The sequence below is a fragment of the Grammomys surdaster genome, unplaced genomic scaffold (assembly GCF_004785775.1).
Source record: "Grammomys surdaster isolate TR1022 unplaced genomic scaffold, NIH_TR_1.0 139, whole genome shotgun sequence".
Lineage (NCBI taxonomy): Eukaryota > Metazoa > Chordata > Mammalia > Rodentia > Muridae > Grammomys > Grammomys surdaster.
Window position 1 is genome coordinate 4,832,690 of NW_021604597.1, and position 21,078 is coordinate 4,853,767.

A 21,078-nucleotide genomic window follows, 5' to 3' on the forward strand; every position below is an offset into this window, starting at 1 on the left:
CAACTTTATTTCTTACTAACATAACATCATAGAGAACTGCAGCTAACTTCTAGATAGGTCTCTGAAAATGTCCAGAACCAGCCTTCCAAATGACGACTGTTATTTCCAGTATTAGATTGATTTCTAGACCAGTCTATGATTGAGTCCAAATAACTGGTCACATTTAAAGAAAATGCAAGAGTCATTATAATTTCTCTTTTTGATTCTCTGTTCCACAAAGTCTAAATCTTGAGGCAAGGCAGCTTGTCCCATCAGGGGTATAGGTAAGCAAAGGATGGTCAAGAACATAAGTCCAATACAGCTTCCCAGTCACCATTGTCAGGGCACTCAGCAAGCTCACAGGTCAACATCATTCTTTGTCCTGGCATCAGCATGTCTCACCCATCGCTCTGACAGCCACCATCCTCCTTCAGCATCCTGCAGATAAAACACAAACATGTGCTCTTCCCCATATTAAATACCTGCTTGGGCTCATGACATAAGTAAGATGATCCTTCCCTTTCACCTATTCACAAGTATGCCTAGCTGTAGAGTGCCATAGACACTCAGCAGAAAGTTCCTTGGCATCCAAATTTTTTTAAATTTAAAATAAAAAGAACATGATTTAAATAAATTTGTGGGGCATGGGGATATACCTCCCCCTTGTTAATGTTATGAAGATATTGTTTTAAAGTTCCATGGGTCCCTTCCACAGTCCCTTGTCCTTGATAATTAATTATAAGGTATCCTAGTAATATGGGCAATATTAAATTGCTGCCAAAAAGTCTCATATGCTCAACTTCAATAGCCAGTTCCATTATCTGTTTGTTTGTTTGTTTGTTTGTTTTGGGGTTTTTGTTTTGTTTTGTTATTGGATACTTTATCTACATTTCAGATGTTATCCCCTTTCCCCATCCCCACCCCAGAAACCCTTTATTCCATCCTCACTCCTATTTCTATGATGATGTGCCCCCATCCATCCACCCACTCCTACCTCCCTGCCCTCGAATTCCCCCACACTGGGGCATCCAGCCTTCATGGGACCAAGGACCTCCCCTCCCAGTGATGCCAGACAAACCTGAATCATTCCCAATCTCCTATGTGTGCTCCAAGGCGATGATTATCGTGGTTTTTTGTTTGTTTGTTTGTTTGTTTGTTTTTTGTACTCTCAGTCTTCCCGCTGTTATCTTTCTCGAATTTACAACTTGTATCTCACACTCATCTTGCTCAGCAAAGTGGTTTGGAGGCAGCCCTCTTACAACATTCTGTAGCCAGACAAAATATAGTTCAGCTAAATTGCATTTAACAAAATGTGGTTAAAATAAGTTCATTTGTTTCTCCAAAAAGCTTGTTAAACACTCTGAACTATTTTCCCCAAAATCAAAATAGCCACTTCCGGTTGTTCGGCAGTAAGGTTTCTCACCATCTTCAGTAGTCATTCCTGAACAATAAAGCTGTAAACAACACAGTTTGGGGAAAAAGATGGCTTGAGAAACCTCCCAGGCTGCTGTTCATTTGTACACATCTGTTGGTGGTTATTAGTCACAGGAAAATGCCTGAGAGTTAACAAGTTTTGCTTAAGTTCTCCTTCAGTGTTTCTCCATGTCGGCCAAACATTTTTAGATCCTGGCTACACTAGCCTGGCCATCGTCTGAATGGCAAATGTCTTCCATAGACTCAAGTTTAAAAAGTCCTTTCCCCAGGTGTGATGCTATTTTAAAGGCTGTGATACCTTTAGGAGGTGACCTAGCTGGTGGTAGATTACTAACACTGGGGACTTTTGAGGCTATGCCCGCCTCTGAGTCTACCAGGATGTAATAACCATAGCCATGTGTGCCAACATTATAGTTGGAGCTACTCTGTCCCACCTTCCCACTAGAACCAACCACAGACCTCTGAAAGAACTAGCCAGCCTGAATCTTTCCTCTTTGAAGGAAATTGCAATTGCCAGATATTTTGTAAAAATAAAAAATAAAAAATAAATAGCAAAACAAACAAAAAAGATAATAAGGGTAATTAATTCAGACTCTGCTTCCTGCCATAATGACATCAATCAGGTTAAATGTGGTTCTAAGTATTCCACATGACCTTCTCTCCCACAAGAATGTAGAGTAGAAATCACTGTAGGTTTCTCCTCCACTTTGTCATTCCAATGGAGTATTTGGCTCTTTGTGGAATGCTCCTAATGAACAAGTGTGCTTGGCTAAAGGATTGCCCCATTGTGTAGTTGACTTCACTAGACCAGTTCCACTTACAAAGACAGGCCACTGATAACTCATAAACCTGCTGGGTTTTATTATCTAAATACGGCAACTGTCATTTCTTCTTAATCAGAGGAATAAATGTTTGCCAGATCCATGCAGAATACAGACACAGAGTGCAGAATGCTACAACGTAACTCAGGATGCCATTTCTCACAACTTAATGAGTAACTGGGAATATAATAGAGAAAACACTCATTTAAAATGTTACATGCTCACACCAAATGACTGACTGTGACTCATTATTTTTTAGCCACATTTTCCTGTTTCTCTATTCATGTGTTTACTAGCCAGACTCCATTAGCCTACAAACAACACAAAACTAAACCTTATAATTAAACTGACGAAAAGAGCAATTTAATTTTTTTGTTTAAATACTAGCATATATATCAAGCAACTTCTACATTTCAAGAATTAACACAAACCAGAAATTTGGGGGTGTGGCTCAGGACTAAATGAAAAGCTCTTTTCTGCTGTATTGGTTGTGCTATTGTTGTTTTGGGATTTCAGTGGAAGATTGTTATTCATGCCTTGGATGTTTACATAGTATGGATAATGACTATTGATAATCTCTAAACACAAGCAGAAGGGAACCAGAAACAGAATTCTAGGAAAGAAAGTAACTGGTTGTCTGTGAGTCACGTGTATGTTCTTTGAACCAATCACTGCGGACAGAACAGTGTGGTGGTGAGATTACTCAGAGTCAGACCTTCTGAAGCAGTGTTCATACTGTACAGTAGCTTTGAACCTGTTGAGGACTCTTACAGAGTAAGCAAGGCAATACGGAAGCTTAACTAGGACAGCGATGCTTCATGGAGACAGGAAGTCTGGAGGTCTGGAGGAGCCACAAGCAGGCTTACCACTAGTGTGATACTATGTCAATATAGCTATTAATGTAAAGTCACTAGCTCTCCACTGGGTTAAAAGTTCAGACATTTTCTGAAATCAGGAGATGAAATCAGCTGGAACTCCTGCACTGCCCCTGACCTGCACGCTGGTCATCTCCTCTCTTCCTCCCGTTCCTTTCACTTGTAAGCAGATATCCCTGATCCAGGTAGGGTCTCATCTTTACCTGAGTCATGATATTGTTTATTATAACAACTTAATCTCCTAGAACTCAAGTCTCATAAATAATGAACTATATAAAGATACATACAAAGTATGAACAAATAACCAAAACCTTATAGATTGATTTTAACTTCTAGGTGTTTGTACCTATTCCTAGGTAATGTAAAACCACTCTTATCATCTTAACTTATTTTTTTCAAATATAAAGCACTAATGGAATATATATATATATATCACAAAGAAGGAAACATCACCAACAACAGGAAATTTTAATTCTCAACCAAATGTACCTTTCCAAACTTAAAAACCTATATTGTCATAAGTTGGGATATATGCAATCATGTACCTATCTAGGACACTATTGTTTCTTTGAATGTTTTTGTCCCAAATTCATATATTATCCAAATTTCCAGTGGGGTGACATTAAGGACACTGAGAAGGCAGTTAGCTTGTAAGAATTGTGTCATCTTCTGGAGGACTCATGCTGTTACCAACTCTTGAATATTTGTGATTGTGTGGATAAATCCATCAGATGAACCTTTGGACACAGGAGGACATAAGAAGGTATTTCAATTAGAGTATAAAGTATCCTTTATGTGCATATTGCCACAAGAATACTTTATAAAATGATAAGGCAAATCAACTTAGCAGGTGAATTAGACAAACGAAGGGAGGATGTGCACCCTGGTGAACTTAGGAGGCTGGAGAGTGGCTAAGAGAGGATGAAATGGGACAGAGTTACCATAGCTAGAGATGACAGCTGAAAGGTATGCATGTGCTCAAGGGGAACACAGAGGTTGGGTGTGCTGAGAGAGAAACAGCAATGGTGGCAGAGAGGCACTCACTGGTGACTCCAGCACAGAGGTTGTGGTGACGTCTAGTGGGGACACTAAGAACAGACACCAAGAATGGATGCCTGGGTTAAATGAAGAGTTCAAGGACTAAGTTTGTTTGCTGGGATGGTTGGGTTAACATGTTACATGAAACAATGTATCTCATGTCACCAACTGTCAGTGAAAGTGTTCTGGAAGGCAAGGAGCTTAATCATACCTGCAAAACGTCATACTAAAATCTTCCAGGTAATCAGTTGGGATAAACACATATTTAATATTTTGTTCTATTAGTTGTTCATTACCTCATATTTTTTCAGCATAATTTCTTACATGAATTACTATATGTATCCCATATCTCTGTCTTCTGTTCCATGCCATCAATATCTTTTAAAAAATTATCCATATGTTATCAAAGTCACCCCACAACTTCCAAGCCAAACTTATTTTGTCTCTTTCTCATCAGCCCTACCTCTTTACAATTTTTCAATTCCACTCATTGGGTTGGTTCTTCCCAAACTACAATGAAATGCTCAAGATATCGCTTGCCGCCTGTTTTTCTATATTATGCTTTGATTGAGCACTCACTCGGGCAATGCTGTTAGTTTCCAACTTCACACCCAGCCTATCAACACGCCTCACAGAGAGCCTCCTCCTGTAAGCCCGGTTAGCTTCTCTTCTCTGTGTCAGCCTCTTTCTCCAGTATGTCTTCATCAGCCGTCAAAGTATTTCATTTTCTTAATTCAATCTTACATTTTACCCATGTTCTCTCCTATTTTCATATCACAGCAGGAAGGCACAAGATTTTTTTTCGGGAAAGGATAATGCTTCATGACCCTTATCTATCTGAATAGAGAGTCATGCCTTCCTACAATGCTTAGCATAAGACAAGTAAAACTATCTGGAGGGAAGTGAGGCAGAATAAAAGAGATTTAGAAATTCTGGAGGGTACCCAGGAAATCCCAGTCCTCACATACTAACTCGTGAACTACTGGCTTGAGTGAGCATCCATTCCTGGGAAGCATGGGAAAACTGACTTCACTGCTGTGTTTATAGGTCTGAAGTCACCCTTAATTAAAAGAACACGTTGTTTTTCTTAGCTTAGCATATACTTAGAACTGCAGATGTCAGGTTTTGGCACAGCTGAAATAAACTTACCAAACGAAAAAATTTATATTCACTACTTGAACCAGATAGAGCATTGGAAGGAAACAAAAACTAGCATTAATGCTAACCATATTTTCTTCAAAACAAGCTGCAGATTTTTTGAAGAAAACTGTTACCTCCATATGGCTTCCTAGTCTAAGTGATTGATTTCCTTATTAAAACTAAAAGGAGCATGGGACAAAAAGCTTTATCCATTAAATAGCACATAAGAATAGAAATTAGAACTTCTTTGGCATGGTCTTGCATGTATATCTTTGGATTGATTAAGCACTGGTAGAACTTACAATCTGCTGTCCTCAGTTTAACAAAGCACTTTCCTGTTTTCATCTATATACCTGTGCTTTTCTTCAGACAAATGTCAGGTCACATCTGCCTGTTGCAAATTCACCCAAGTGCCATGTAAGCAATCGGAAGCAGAGGTAGTATCTACCTCTTGTTCTACTGTTTCTGGTTGTTCATGAGTTTGTAAATCTAATCAGTGTTAGAATCGGGCACCATGGCCATATAGTCATTAAATGCCTAGTTCCTGAAAGGACATCCAGGACACTTAGCCTTTATTCTCAGAATTCTAGAGGCAGAAATGAGCAGATTTCTGAGCGATTGAACCCAGCCTGGTCCATACATCCAGTTCCCATCCAGCCATGGGTACGTAGTAAGATCCTGTCTTAAAAAACAAACAACATAATTCTGTAACTACTGTTTGTGAAGTCAGTGGATTTTGATTTTTCCAGACTTATCATTTTGAAAATGCCTTGATGAATTTGAAACTAGTCCTCTTCTCCCCTCGAGAACACTAAACTCATTTGTTCAGACCTCTCCACTTTGCTCCCTCTCTCAATGATAGAGAAGCTTTCTTCACTTTACCCCAATCTCTGGTCCCAGATTCAGCCCTGCCACCTATGGTTAAGCCAGACTCAGCTCACTGAGAAGGACATCACAACAGATGGTACTGAAAGCATTGGGTGTCATTTGTCACATCCAAGATATAGATTCAGCTGGCACCACTGCGAGATGCATGTGTAAAAACATCAATGAAGAACGGAATTTATATTTACAGAAATAAACTAGATATATGAAAAGTGGGTTTCTTATTATTGGAATAGAATTAAAAATAAAAAGTTAAGTTATTAAGATGATTACCTAAAAGTATTTCCTCTGTTCATATAAGAATTATTTTGCAATTCTTGTTTTAGCAATTTTGTTTATAAAATTAAAATCATATTTATTTATGTACAGAATTATTTGAGTCAAACAAGATCCTCATTTGATACTCCAAACAACCTTTTTCCTTTATTTGCTTGAGACTGAATTTCACTCTATATCCCAAACAGACTCAGAACTCTAAATCCCCTGGGATTACAGGCATGCATCGCCATGCCTGGATCAAACATTGAATTTTTAAACTGTGCTATCCAAACATCCTGATTTCTTATAAATACCATTCTTTTCATCAAAACTAAGGCACATCACTAAGGAATGAAGTGAAGCAAACTTGACTCCTGGAATGATTATATTACAAAATCAAAGTTTGTACCTGGTCCAGTGCTATAGAATGTACAAAAACTTCTCTGCCTTATATTGAAGATGCAATTTTGTCCTGGTCCTGTGAAACAGTTTGGCCTGCTAAACATGACTTGAGCTATAACAACACCAGCCCACATGTCAAAGTAGATGGGAAAATCTCATAAAGGTCCACTCATACATGAAGGTTTACAGACAACCAATGGCTGCTGAAAGAAAGAGAATCAATCTTTTTTAGAGATGAGTCCTCTGACATATACATGATGATATGTATCTCTCTCTCTCTCTTTCTCTCTCTCTCTCTCCCTCTTTCTCTCTCTCTCTCTCTCTCTCTCTCTCTCTCTCTCTCTCTCTCTCTCTCTCTCTCTCTTCCTATCCCTATCTCTGTCTCTATCTAGTCAGTAATTTGAGAGGGAGTGGAGGGACATGGGATGAGTTGGAAGGTGAGAGGAAGAAATTGAAATGATATAAATACCATAATCATCTATGAAATTCTCAAAAAAAGTTTACATTTTTAATAATTAAAATTAAAAGTACAAAAGGAGGGCCTGAGGTTCACTAAGTTGCCACCAAGCCAGGTGACCTGAGTTAGAAATTACACAATAGAAAGGGAAATGTGACTCCTGCCCATTGTGTCCTGATCACCCCCTGTGCCCATGGCATGTGTATTCGACCCACACACCCTCACACACATACATGCATACCTCTACACAACAAAATAATAATAAACATAAAAGAAAAGTCCAAGAGGGACAATAGAAGTGAAATCAAGAGAGAACTCACGAGGTAACTGTGAGTGGCTTTGTATGACAGATTACTGGGTGGGACAGGCTCTGTAAATTGTCTGCACACTGAGATTTGTCTTTCAGTATTCAAGGGCAATATCTAGACCCTTGTTTTTCTGTTAACTGGAAAAAGCAAAACATCTTTTTGAACTCCCATTAAGTTACACGAACCATCACCAGAAAATTTGGCATGTTCCCTTTGGGTTGAAAATAACCTAAACATTTGAGGCCATGTGTGCAGGGTCACATATTAATGACTCCCAGGTTGAAGGATCTGACTTGAGCCAGACCCTAAGAACATATGACAGTTGATATCAACAAGCATCACTTGTTGTGGTAACATGCAGATAAGAAAAACAAACAAGAAATAGAGTCTGGAGGCTGCACTGGGAATGCCAGCATCAACCGTGGACAGGTCTGACTGGAACACTGGGAGTTTCTCTGAGGAGACACCTCATAAATGTCTTTAGGATAGAGAGCAATTCACTTCCTTCTTCTGCATCTGAGAAATAACAGACACCCAGTCTGTTGTTTTGCAGAGTAACTGCAAGATGAAAAACCTACAGCACTTTTTAATACCAACCAAGTTCATCTCTTACAATGGGCTAAGTGATGGAAATTAACTGTACAGACTTAGAAGAACCATAGAAATAATTACAAGTCACCCATGTCTCAATGCAAATGAATCTTTTAACCTTTTTTCTTATTTGTTTATTTATTTATTTATTTCACTCCAGATTTTATCCCCCTCCCAGTCCACCCTCCGACTATTCTATATCCCATGCCTTCTTTCCACCCCATCTCCACGAGGATGTCCCCACAACCCACCCCGCCAGATCTCTAAACTTCCTGGGGCCTCCAGTCTCTTGATGGTTAGGTGCATCTTCTCTGACTGAACCCAGACCCACAGTCCTCTGCTCTATATGTGTTGGGGGCCTCATATCAATTGGTGTATGCTGCCTGGTTGGTGATCCAGTGTCTGAGAGATCTCGTGGGGGGTAGGGGGGTCCAGGTTAATTGAGACTGTTGATCCTCCTACATGGTCACCCTCCTCCTCAGCTTCTTCCAGCTTTTACAAAAAAAAAAGTCACCCATGTCTCAATGCAAATAAATCTTTTAACCTTTTTTTACTATTTAGTCTTTTTTTATTTATTTTTTTACACTCCAGATTTTATTCCCCTTCGGCCCACCCTCTGGGGTCAACAGCTTCTGTCCTTTGGTTGGGTGCAAATATCTGCATCTTACTCTTTCAGTTGCTTGTTGAGTCTTTCAGAGGGCAGCCATGATAGGTCCATTTTTGTGAATGCTCCATAACCTCAGTAATAGTGTCAGGCCTTGGGACCTCCCCTTGAGCTGGATCCCACTTTGGGCCTGTTGCTGGGCCTTCTTTTCCTCAGTCTCCTCTCCATTTCTATCCCTGCAGTTCTTTCAGACAGGAACAACTATGGGTGAGAGTTTTGACTGTGGATGGCAACCCCCTCCCTCACATGATGCCCTGTCTCCTTGCTGGAGGTGGGCTCTATAAGTTCCCTCTCCCTACTGATGGGCATTTCATCTAAGGTCCCTCTCTTTGGGTCCTGAGAGTCTCTTACCTCCCAGGTCTCTGGTGCATTCTGGAGGGTCCCCCTAACCTCCTACCTTCCTAGATCGCCTGTTTCCATTCTTTCTGCTGGCCCTCAGGGCTTCAATCCTTTTCCCTCACCCAATACCAGATTGTGTTTCCCTCTTCCCTCCCACCCCCTATCCCATTTCCCTCCCAGGTCCCTCCCTCTCTCCTCCCTTGCAATTGCTTCTCCCTCCCAAGTGGGACTGGGGTGTTTCACTTGGGTCCTTCAGCTTGTTGACCTTTTTGAGTTCTGTGGACTGTATCTTGGGTATTCTGTACTTTTTATTTTTGGTTAATATCCACTTATTAGTGAGTATATACCATGCATGTACTTTTGGGTCTGAGTAAACTACCTCGGGATGATATTTTCTAATTCCATCCATTTGCCTGTAAAACTCAGGATGTCCTCATTCTTAATAGCTGAGTAGTATTCCATTGTGTAAATAAACCACATTTTCTGTATCCATTCTTCTGATGTGGAACATCTGGGTTGTTTCTGGCTTCTGGCTATCACAAAAAAGGCCGCTATGAACATAGTGGAACATATGGCCCTTTGGCACGATGGGGTATCTTTTGGGTATATTCCGAAGAGTAGTATTGCTGGTTCTTCAGGTAGATCTGTTTCCAATTTTCTGAGGAACCTCTAGAGTGATTGTACCAGTTTGCAATCCTACCAGTAATGGAGGAGTGTTCCTCTTTCTCCACATCCTTGCCAACATGTGTTGTCACCTGAGGTTTTGATCTTAGCCATTGATTGGTGTGAAATGGAATGTCAGGGTCATTTGGATTTGCATTTCTCTGATCACTAAGGTGAACATTTCCTTAGGTGCTTTTCAGCCCTTCAAGATTCTCTGTTGTAAATTCTTGGTTTAGTCCTATACCCCAACTTTTGACTGAGTTATTTGGAATCTTTTAATCTTTAAGCTCTATTCTCCATATTTCATTTCCACATTGTAATTGTTATGGGTTTTAATTCTACATATAATTTAGATTTAATATTTAATTCTAAGTAAGAGTGACTTTATATAAATATTTATTTATAATTTACAGCATATTTATTCTCACTTTATTCATCCTCTCACTTTATTTATCCTCTCATGCTTTTTCTTCTTTTAAACCTTTTTCTCTACAGCCCACATGAAATAAAAAAAAGCCTTTAGTTATTTTCTTTAGTTCAGCCTTGATCCTGAAATGTTCTCATTTGCTGGATTGCTTCAATTTGTCTTTATCCAAAAAAAAAAAAGATTTATTTTGCTTTAAGCTTTGGAAGATATCTTGACATCATATGAAGTAATTGGAATGTCTCTCTGCAGCTAAAGGATTTGTTATATTCTCTTCTAACTCCCAGCAGTCCTGTTGAAAAGGTAGCCATTTTTACTCCTTTGATTTTACTGTGTGTTTAGCTTTGCTTTGATAGCTTGAAGGTTTTCTCAGTTCAGTGTTCAGTAATTAAGCTCCCTGATGTGTAACTATCATTGCATTCTGCTTACTTGAATGTTTCTAGAGTTTGGGCATTTAATTCATCAGTATTATTTGCCTCCTATCCTTTCTCATCTTCGTATGGAACTTTTATTAAAAGTATCATTCATTTTTTTTCAGTTCCAATCCTATCAATTGAGCCTCAGGATAAGCTGATTCTGGACTCCTTTAGATGTAGTTTGGTTTGACCAATCTAGCTGTTCTTGACACACTATTTTGCTTTAGCTAGAAAATGCAATAGGTTTATAGCTCATGAATATTCAAAACCACATTGGAAAGAGCTTGGAACATCAATAGTTATCAGCTCAGCTCCCCAACCAAACACCAAGATGGCTATAAATTCTGATGAATGACTTGATGTGGATATTATCAGTAAAATTCAGATAGTGTCCTACCACTAGTAAGGTTGGCCTCTCAAACTACATAAAATTGTCAGAGTTTTCACTTTGCCTTTCTAGAGGGGAAATTCCAACTCTCTGGTCTTCTACAGAAGCCCAGAGTCAGCAAATACTCCTGAATAACAGATTCAAGTTTCCAATCTGTTGCTCTAGGCCAACACAACCACTAAAATTGCTACTTTAGCTTCCTCTGCCCCCAGAAACTTTGTCGGTCCTTAGCCCAATCATTAGTCTGCTTGCACAGTCAGCAAAAGTCTCTGAGAGTTGGGACAGTGAGTGCCAGGAGAGAAGGCATTGGAACATGTACAGCTCTTACTCTGTACTCTGTACTATTAGTTTATGCTAACTCACCCATTCTAAAACCATTTGTACACGATCATGGCCGCAATGGAATACAACATTTTTTGTGCCCTCCCTCCCTCCTTGAGGGTCATCAAAAGCCCCGTGGTTTTGTGACACTTTGCAAGTGAGATCATCTATTTATGCTGGTGGCAAGCTGAAAGGGTGCTTGTACTTTTCATTAGCTCATTGACAGCCAAGAGGAAGAAAAAGATGTAATGTTTCCATGTAAGTGACTGAGATAGCAGGAAGAAAAGATAATGTGGGAACCTGAAAATTAATCATAATAGAAAAGTAAAATTGTGGACTCTGTAGAGCTGTAAGAAGCCAGATAAAAGAGGCCTTGAGGAGAGCAGACTGAGACCCAGGGCTAACATGTGGGAGGATGGGGTAGTAAACTATAGTGTTATCATTTTTGACTAGTGAATTATCTTTTGTAAGATTTATTTACTTTTATATGTATGAGTGCTTTGCTGTCATGTATATCTGTGTGTAACTTGCATCCCTAGTACCCAAGAAGACCAGGCAAGGGCATAAGATCCCCTAGAACTGTGAGCAGCAACATGGGTATTGGGAACTGAACCGGGTCCTCTGGAAGAGCAGCCAGTGCTCTTAACCACTGAGGCAACTCTGCAGGTAACATAGCCTTCACGGAAATAGTTTATCACATATAAATAAGTCAGACCTGTTAAACAAACGGTCCTTCTTAGAAGGAGTAACAAAATATTCATTGGAGCAAATATGGAGACAAAGTTTGGGACAGAAACTGAAGGAGGGGTCATCTGGAGAGTGTTCCACCTGGGTATCCATCCCATGTGCAGTCACCAAAGGCAGACACTGATGTGGATGTCAGGAAGTGCATGCTGACAGGAGCCTGATATAGCTGTCTTTTTAGAGGTCTGTCAGAACCTGACATATTCAGAGGCGGATGCTCACAGCTAACCATTGAACTGATCATGGGGTTCCCAATGGAGCAGTGAGAGAGAAGACTGAAGGAGCTGAAAGGGTTTGCAACCCCATGGGGAGAGCAACAATACCAACCAACCAGAGCTTCCAGGATCTAAACCAGCAGCCTGGGAGCACAAAGGGAGGGACTCATGGCTCCAGCTGTAAATGTAGGGGAGGCCAGCCTTGTTGGGCATAGGTAGGAGAGGAGGTACTTGGTCCTGTGAAGGATGGATGTCCCAGTGTGGGGGAATTTGTGGTTGGGGAGGTGGGAGTGGGTAGGAAGGTTGGGGCACATGCTCATAGAAGCAGGAGGGGGGATGGGATAGGAGGTTTCTGAGTGAGGGGGAAGTGGGGAAAGGGGATAACATCTGAAATGTAAATAAAATATCCAATAAACAAAGTAGCTATTTTTTGGGGAAAAAGTAAATTTGTTTCTTATAAAAAAGAATTTCAACCATCTAAAATAATACTGAAGGTTCACTCTAGAAAAATCCAGAACAAAGTCCATGGGACATAAAAATACTACCCATTTCATTGTGCAATAGAATATCTTTAGAGAAAGATACACTGTAACTGTACAGAAACCCTGGATGAACTGGGTTCACCTGAAAGAGGGGTTGGAAATGTAAAGGATGGGGGACAAGAGAAGCATGAAGCCAAGACAAGTTTCTGATCAAGGCTCAAAGTTTAATATTCACCACTGCGTTTATATTAGGGAAGCTCATCAAACCCATCCTTTGTTTCAGCTGGATTATGTTGCAAGGCAAGCTCTGTGGGCAGTCTATTCTTCTAAGTTCCTGTAGGAAGTTGCACATGCAGCCAGGGCAAATGATTCCACCTGGGTTGTTAAGGTCCTGTGATATAGAAAGTCTATTTGGCCTGCTCAAGGCTGGGAAGGGCACAATAAACCATGTGATTGATACACTGACCATTGTGTGTGGATTCTGACACCATTTGTGACAAGACAAAGACCTGCTGTGAGTTCAAATACTGGCTTCTCCACTGCATTTCTAACATCTTGGTCCTATCAGCCCTTGAACAGGAATGGCAACATCAGGAGACATTAATTTGCATTCAGGAAGGTCTGGGAGCAAAGATTAACAACGAGTGATAAAGGGGTGCCAACTGGATGAAAGGAAAGAAGGCAATTTCAAAAGGAAGGTCAAAGCATTTCTCTGGAGGGGATCTAGGTTTGTTCTCAGAGTTCCAAGTTACACAGCACAGGGTGTTTTGTCTTCTTCATGTTTAACAGTGGCAATGAATACACCTGCCATAAAATAAAGAGAACAAATGACCATATGGGTAAAAAGTGAAGCTGTTTCCTAACCATAGAAATTCCTATATTATTTTAAAGAGTATAGCACAGTTGAGGTTACAACAATCTAAAATAGATAATGACAACTTTCAAAGCGACTGAAATAGCAGAGTCTGAAGGGTCCCCAACATGGAGCAATAAATCATATTTAAGGTTATGAAGATGCTAACAGTTCTGCTTTGATCATCCCATGCAGTCCACATGTATCAGATTAGTATGCTATACATAGTAAATATAAACAATGTATATCATTGAAAGGGGAGTATGTATGTATGTATGTATGCATGCATGTATGTATGTATTATATATCGTGTATGAGTAAACCTAAAACCCATCTTTTACATCAAGAATTACATATGCAAGGGGCTAGAGTAATGGCACATCGGTTAAAAGTACTTGTTGCTCTTGCAGAAGACTAAGATTTAGTTCCCAGCACACAGTTGGTGGCTCACAACTGCCTGTAACTTCAGTTGCAGAGGACATTAATCCTTCTTCTGGACTTTGTGGGCACTGTACACATATAGTACATATACACACATGCAGGAAAACACTCATACACATAAAATAATATATACAAGTAAAAATAACATACTAAATGTATTTCCAGTGTTGGTCTTCCAAAAGCTGTGCTGTTTGAAGGTCTCTCCTTTCAGTATGTACAAGGTGACTATGTTCTTCTTAAATCTCCTTATTTATGTATATGTAGGCTGTCTTCATACAGCTTCATGGACCAGGAGCTGCCAAATAAAACAAGTTTCTATTTATAAAAGGAAATTTAGCTGTTTGTAATCAGTATCATATCTGTCTTTCTTTCAACTCACTAAATATAATAATTAAATACATTTTCAAAATTAAAATAATTACACCAATTGTCCTTTATGAATTTGAAGTTTGAGAATCGTGATTTCAAATAGCATATGGCTGTTTTCCAGTTCTGAAAATGCTTGGCTTTCAGAGGGATGGAGGGAAATGCAGAGAAGCAATCACTGGATTGAAACTGACATCCCTGGTGGAGGGCAGCTCCCAAGCTGAGAGTCTGTTGTGGTTTTCACATCCATTAGCTGTGAGAGCCTTTGCAAATAGCATCCACATGTGCACAGTCTCGGGAGGATTTGCTCTCTGACTTGACCAGCTTGAGAAGCAGACAAGCATAGATTCTGTAATGAAAGAGCATCCAAACCAAACTATAAACCTCCTGGGCTGGTCATCCACTTGGGACCAGAAAACTGATGAAACCCTGTCACTGTGCTGGACAGAGATAGCCATCATACAAAGGACTCTGAATTACAGTCTGTTAGACTCCATGAGCTACAAGAACATGGCTGCGTGAGAGCGTGCAAGAGTGTGGTGCTTAGTGAGATTATGCACAGAGTGTGCTGCTTAGTGAGAGTGTGCACAGAGTGTGCTGCTTAGGTTTGCATTAAGAAAGTGGACTAAAGAGGGGAGAGGTGGAGACCAGGCTTACTCACCATGTCAGAGATTTCAAAATAATTGCTAACACTGGCATTCTGCAATGTATGCTTTTTATTTGCAAAACATACTTATAAACACTTATTCAGTTAAACTTCTGGAACATAAAGCACTTCATCTACAGGAGAATGCTCTCAAAGATAACTCAATGATTGGTAACTTAGTATAACACCATATTGTTCATATATGTCCTCTACTTGTGACTGGCATTAAAACTTGAAGAAATTACCATCAAGTAGTAAGTGGCAGGGAGCTGGCATTGCTTTTGGGGTGTTGGAAACACCTGTGTTTTAATTTGCATATAGTGTTCATTGCTGTATTCAGTTTAGAAATGGCCACTCACTTATGGCCAAGTGGTTTTTTATATAGTCACTGTACTTCAGTTAAAAGGTTTAGTAAAAAAACAATTATAATGGTAACACATGTCCTGAAAATTAGAAGAAAAAAATAATCTCTTAATTTTTAAAAAATGTATACATTGCTTCCACCCCATTATCTTGTTAACTCTGAATCCTTCCATGTCTCTCCACTCTTTCTTAAATTCATGAGTCACACACACTGTAGTAGGTCCATTTAATGTTGCTTCTGTGTTGAGCCATTGGGACTGGATAACCTATAAGGGTGCTCACCCCTGGAGAAGACTGACTCTCTCTCTCAACAGCCATTAATTACACATAGCCCTTCATCTAGGAATGTCTGTCATGAAATATATTGGAAGTGAGAGGGGTGACAGACCTGGTCTAAGGGAGGTTTTTATGAGTCAATGGGAAAGAATGATGGGCTGGAGAAGGAGTAGAGGCAGACAGACAGGAGCAGAGTCATGGGGGTAGAAAAGAGAGAACAGAGAAGGACAGAAAGAAGAACAGAAAGGAGGAAGAGAGACAGGCTGGGAACTCATGGGAACAAAGAGAGAAAAAAGAGAGAACTGAAGTGGTGAACTGTCCTTTAATATGCCACCCACACCTAGTGGTAGCAGATGATAACATAAGCCCTTGCTAGGTCCCTGGAGAAATCCAACAGAATGGCCTGTGAGCTAACATTGTCCTCTGAGATCTTTGCATCCATATTGGCATTTCAACTTAACTATATAAAAAAACAAAAACAACAACAAAACAAAACAAAACAAAACAAAAAAGGGCTGCTTTCATCTTTTTTGGAAGTCAGTCTCAGTCTGACTTACCCTCAACCTTGGGGATTGAATGTGAAGCTTTGAGATTGGATGAGAGGCCTTGGGATTGGATGAGAGGCCTCAGGATTGGATGAGAGGCTTTATGAGTGGATGAGAAGCTTTAGGACTGGATGAGAGGCTTTGAGATTGGATGAGAGTCTTTGGGATTGGATTAGAGGCCTTGGAATAGGATGAGGGCTTTGGGATTGGGTAATTGGTTCTTTTCAAAAAACATTGACAATCATTGGTGCTTATCACATAGATCTGAAAGTATGAATCCTCCAAATATCATTGCTATTTTAAGACCATTGCAAAGATCAAAAACTTTAAGGTCCATAAAGATAAAAATTATAGAGATGAAAGAAATAGGCATTATTGTGACCATCTCAAGGTACAGAGATTAGCCTAGACTATTGTAGCTTGGCATGTCCAGCTCCAAGAGGGATATTTATAATACAACCCACACATTCAGGAACATCAAGGAAGAGGAAGGAAAAAAACAAACCAGGATGTCAGCTGGTAAACACTATCTTCTTGACACAAGAGGAAATCTGCATCCATGAAAACTCACACTATGGCCACTTAAACAAGACTTGAGTAGTAACCACATCAGTAGACATACCAAAGTGTGCAGATGAGATTTTCCCAAGGCCATACCCCTAGATGAAAAATGATGAGTAAGTCATGGCTTCTAAGAGAGGGAAAGTCAGTCTTTAGAAAAGAGCCTCCTTATTGATTATCTAACCCAAGTGATCAGTAATACATGTACATACAAGCAACATTAAATAGACTCAAAAGGACATGCATCTATCTATATACTCACATACATATGCATATATATGTATGTAATAATAATTAAAGGCAAGTTAATGAATTCAAGAATGAGTGGTAAAACTTCTTAAGGAAGCTTATTCCTGTCTCCATAAGGCTTTTGTTCTTCTACAAGAGAAGATATGATTGGGGACATGGATGCTATCCGTGCCCATGTGCAAGCTTTGTCCTCCAAGGAACTCCTTGACTGCCCAGTTAGATGTTCACTTGAGCCCAGATTAGCCCTCAGTGGCATCAGGAGCTCTATAATTGTCCTGCCTGGGTACAATGGGCCACAGTACACAGCCTTTACCACTGACCCGAGTGGCAGCTTTCAGGCAGGCTTAGCCAGTGTTGAACCTGAACTTCTGGTCTAATCTGACTTGATGGTGGTACATTTCAACTTGCTGGGCCCCTGAGAAGAGGGTCACTGCTTACAAGTGTTCTCCAGCCCTAACTCTTGCAACACAGGATTTGAAACAATGGATGCAGAAATGCTCCATCACAGAGCACTCCTACGCTTCAAAATGATGTGGAAACACTGGACAGAAACACAGAAATGGTTTAGAAACTTACAAAAACAACTTTAAAAACTAAAAAGAAATTTTGTAACTTAGAAATGCCATGTCTGCAGTAAAAAAAAAAAAGCCCAACATATGTCAGATGAGATTTCGAAAGACTAGTTATTTCAGAAGAAATGATTTGTAAATATGAAGACAGAATAATTGAAACGGCAGAGAGAAAAATGATTAAAAAAAAGAACAAAGCTTTAACGAGCTGGGGGTTTTGAGAAGAAAAGAAAAATTGGAAAAAAATACGGGAAGAAATGTTAATCCTAATTTAATCAAAGATCTTGGAGTTTCAGTTAAACTTTGCAAAATAGTAAAAAGACAATCACACTTAAAGATAGGATACAATGTAAAAAAATCAAACATAAAATAGTCTTAAAAGAAGATTTAAAAATTAGTACATATTTCATACAAGGAATAAATACCATTTATTTCTTAGTAGAAAAACAGGACAGCAGGAGACAATTAAGTAATTTTTTTCCTTTAAGGTCAAACAAAATAAAAGCTTTGACATTGACTCTTACACAGCCATCCTTTGGAGGCAGAAGTCTGGCTCCAGAATCCACATGGATGCAAGCCTTAAATACAGATGTTGGAGTGTTTACATACAACCTACACAGATTCTTCAAGCTTTGAGTTATCTCTGCTTGACTTCAGGTAACTAGCACAGTGTGAAAGTCATGTAAACACCACTAATGGACATAGCTTAGAGTGTGGTGAGAAGCTGGAAGTGTAATACACACATTTTCCCCAAAATATCTTTTATTTAAAGGTTGTCTGAATCTATAGATGAGGAGAATCGACTCTCTAAATTAAAATACCTCTCAGAAAGGAAGCAAGGAAGAAAGATCTTGATAAACAAACACAGAAAAACATCAATAATATATTTATTGTTCTATAAACAATATTAAGATAAATTCTTTATGCTAAAAAATACATAGTTATTTTTATAAGCAAAAGTAAGGTGAGTTGCCTATACTAAATTCATGGATAAATGCAAAAGAATAATTTATTTCCTTAAGATTTCAAAATTAAAATGATTTTGAAAACATAAATAGTAATATACTGATGAATCCTTATAATTTTAAAAGAAAAGTACATGATAAAAAAGAATGAAAATATGTCAATCACCTCAATTTTTCTATTGCCTAACACATATATGTTTCAAAATTCTGCATTGCGCACAATAAAAGTACATGATTTTAATTTATAAATTAAAGTAAATGCAAATCCATAACAGTTGTAAAGTCACTTTACAAACAGAACTGGCAGGGTTATGAAGGGAGACAGAATTCCAGAAATTAAAAATGCAGAAGTTAACCTTCAGGGGTAACAGAGTCTCCCTGAGCCCTCATGAATGCCAGCTAGGACAGGCATCATAAACTCCGTAAGGGACAGGAAAAGGCTACAATGCACAACTTTCCCAAGGAAGCAGAGGCCAAAGGTTTTTTGGACCAACCAATGGGCTGGGCATTCTCACTGATCTCCTGGGACACTCTGAAACCAAAACTGTACACTGTCATCATGACGAGGTGACAGATCTGCCTTTCAGAGCTTAAGAACAGAACTCAGAACAACACAACTTTTATAACCGTCTCATCTCTGCACTGGATCTAAATCCAGGATAATACTTGCGTAAGTAACACGGCTCTCAAAGGAATCCCATTTGCCATGCAAAGCACAGCACCATGTCAAACATCTGCCAGATGAACCAAAAGGCAGGCAGTGCATCACAGGGGAAACAAGCAATAGAATCAGAAACTAAGGTGTAGTTTAACGACGATCACCAAGAAATGTAAGTTAGCTTAGAATGGAAGAATGCAAAATAAATATCAGCTGTGCAAAATCCTGCATGGAATAAACAAAGAAAAGCAGAAAAGACTGCTGAATATGCAGTTACGGCAAATTAAAAATACACAAGTGAGAAGCGATGGGAAAAGGGGCAGATTCAGAGGATCAGAGGACAGAGAACGTGAGACTGCATGGGTGTAATTACAGTCTCAGAAAACCTGAGCCCATGGCTCAGTTGCTGGGTGGACAGAACACTAAACATCTGCACAAGGAACACAACTCAGCAATAAAAAGGAATGATTGAGGGATTCATGCAACTCCCTAAATACATCTCAAGATGGTGTGCTGTGAGAAAGAAACCAGATGTTTTTAAAGACTATATAGCTTTAGTCCATTTATAGAAAATACAAACAATGGTGAAAAAAGGCAGACTGCTCCTTGCCTGAGAGTGCCCTCGGGACGAAAAAAGCAAACAAGAGCACAAAGACCTCGTTCCTTGATTTCTGCATATGCCTTTGCTAAAAATAGTAAACTTCTGTTATGGAATTATGCTGTCTATATAAATATTTATAAATGTTCATATGTTTAGTTATAGATTATGTATTAAATTAAATTTAAAATTGATAGTTTTTCAACTTGACAAAAGAAAACTCTGAATGTCTGACAAAATAAGTGAAAATTGATGATGGTGATAATAATGATAGCTATTATTACTATGATCGTTATAGGAGACAGATCTCACTGTGTAGAATATGCAAAAATGAGTATTGTGCCATCCTTGGGATAGGGCACATCATAGATCTAGTCTCTCTGTATGCCCTGGGCTAGCCTCTAAGCTGTAGTCCTGCCTTAGCTCCATGAGTGCTGGGATTAAGCATGACCACCGCTTCTTAGTGAAATGGATTGAACATTAATACCTCATCACCTTTTATTCACTGTGTGTGTGTGTGTGTGTGTGTGTGTGTGTGTGTGTGTGTGTGATGTATGAGTGTGTATGTTGTATGAGTATTGTGTGTGTGTGTTATATGTGAGTGGTGGGAGTATGTATGTTGTGTGTGTTTGGTATATGGTGTGTATGTGTGTGTGTGTGTGTGTGTGTGTGTGTGTGTACCTGCATATGCACCGATGTGTGCTGGTGCCCACAGGATCCAGAAGAAAATTGGATACCCTGGAACTGAAGTTACAGAGAGTTGTGACCCACCCTGTAGATGCTGGGAATCGAACTTAGGTCCTCTTCAAGAGCAGCAGGTACTTTTAACCTCTTAGCCATCTCTCCAGCCCCCATGTTCAATCTGTCAGTCTCTATAACAGCGATTGCCTTCTTTTTAATCTTAAATGAATATAGACACTTGCTAAAACACAGTCTAAGGATGGAATCATGTTATAAACTAAGTACTTGTGAGAAAACTCCAAGAATGCAAGACAAGATTCTTGGGACCTCAGTTGTTTTCTTTTTTTTTTTTTCCAAAATATTGAGTTGTTCTTGGAATGTGTTTTTGTGCCTCTCCCAGGTGTACTGGATAGGAGTGAGCTGGCTTCAGAGTATTCATCCCAACTGGCTATTGTTATCTGTT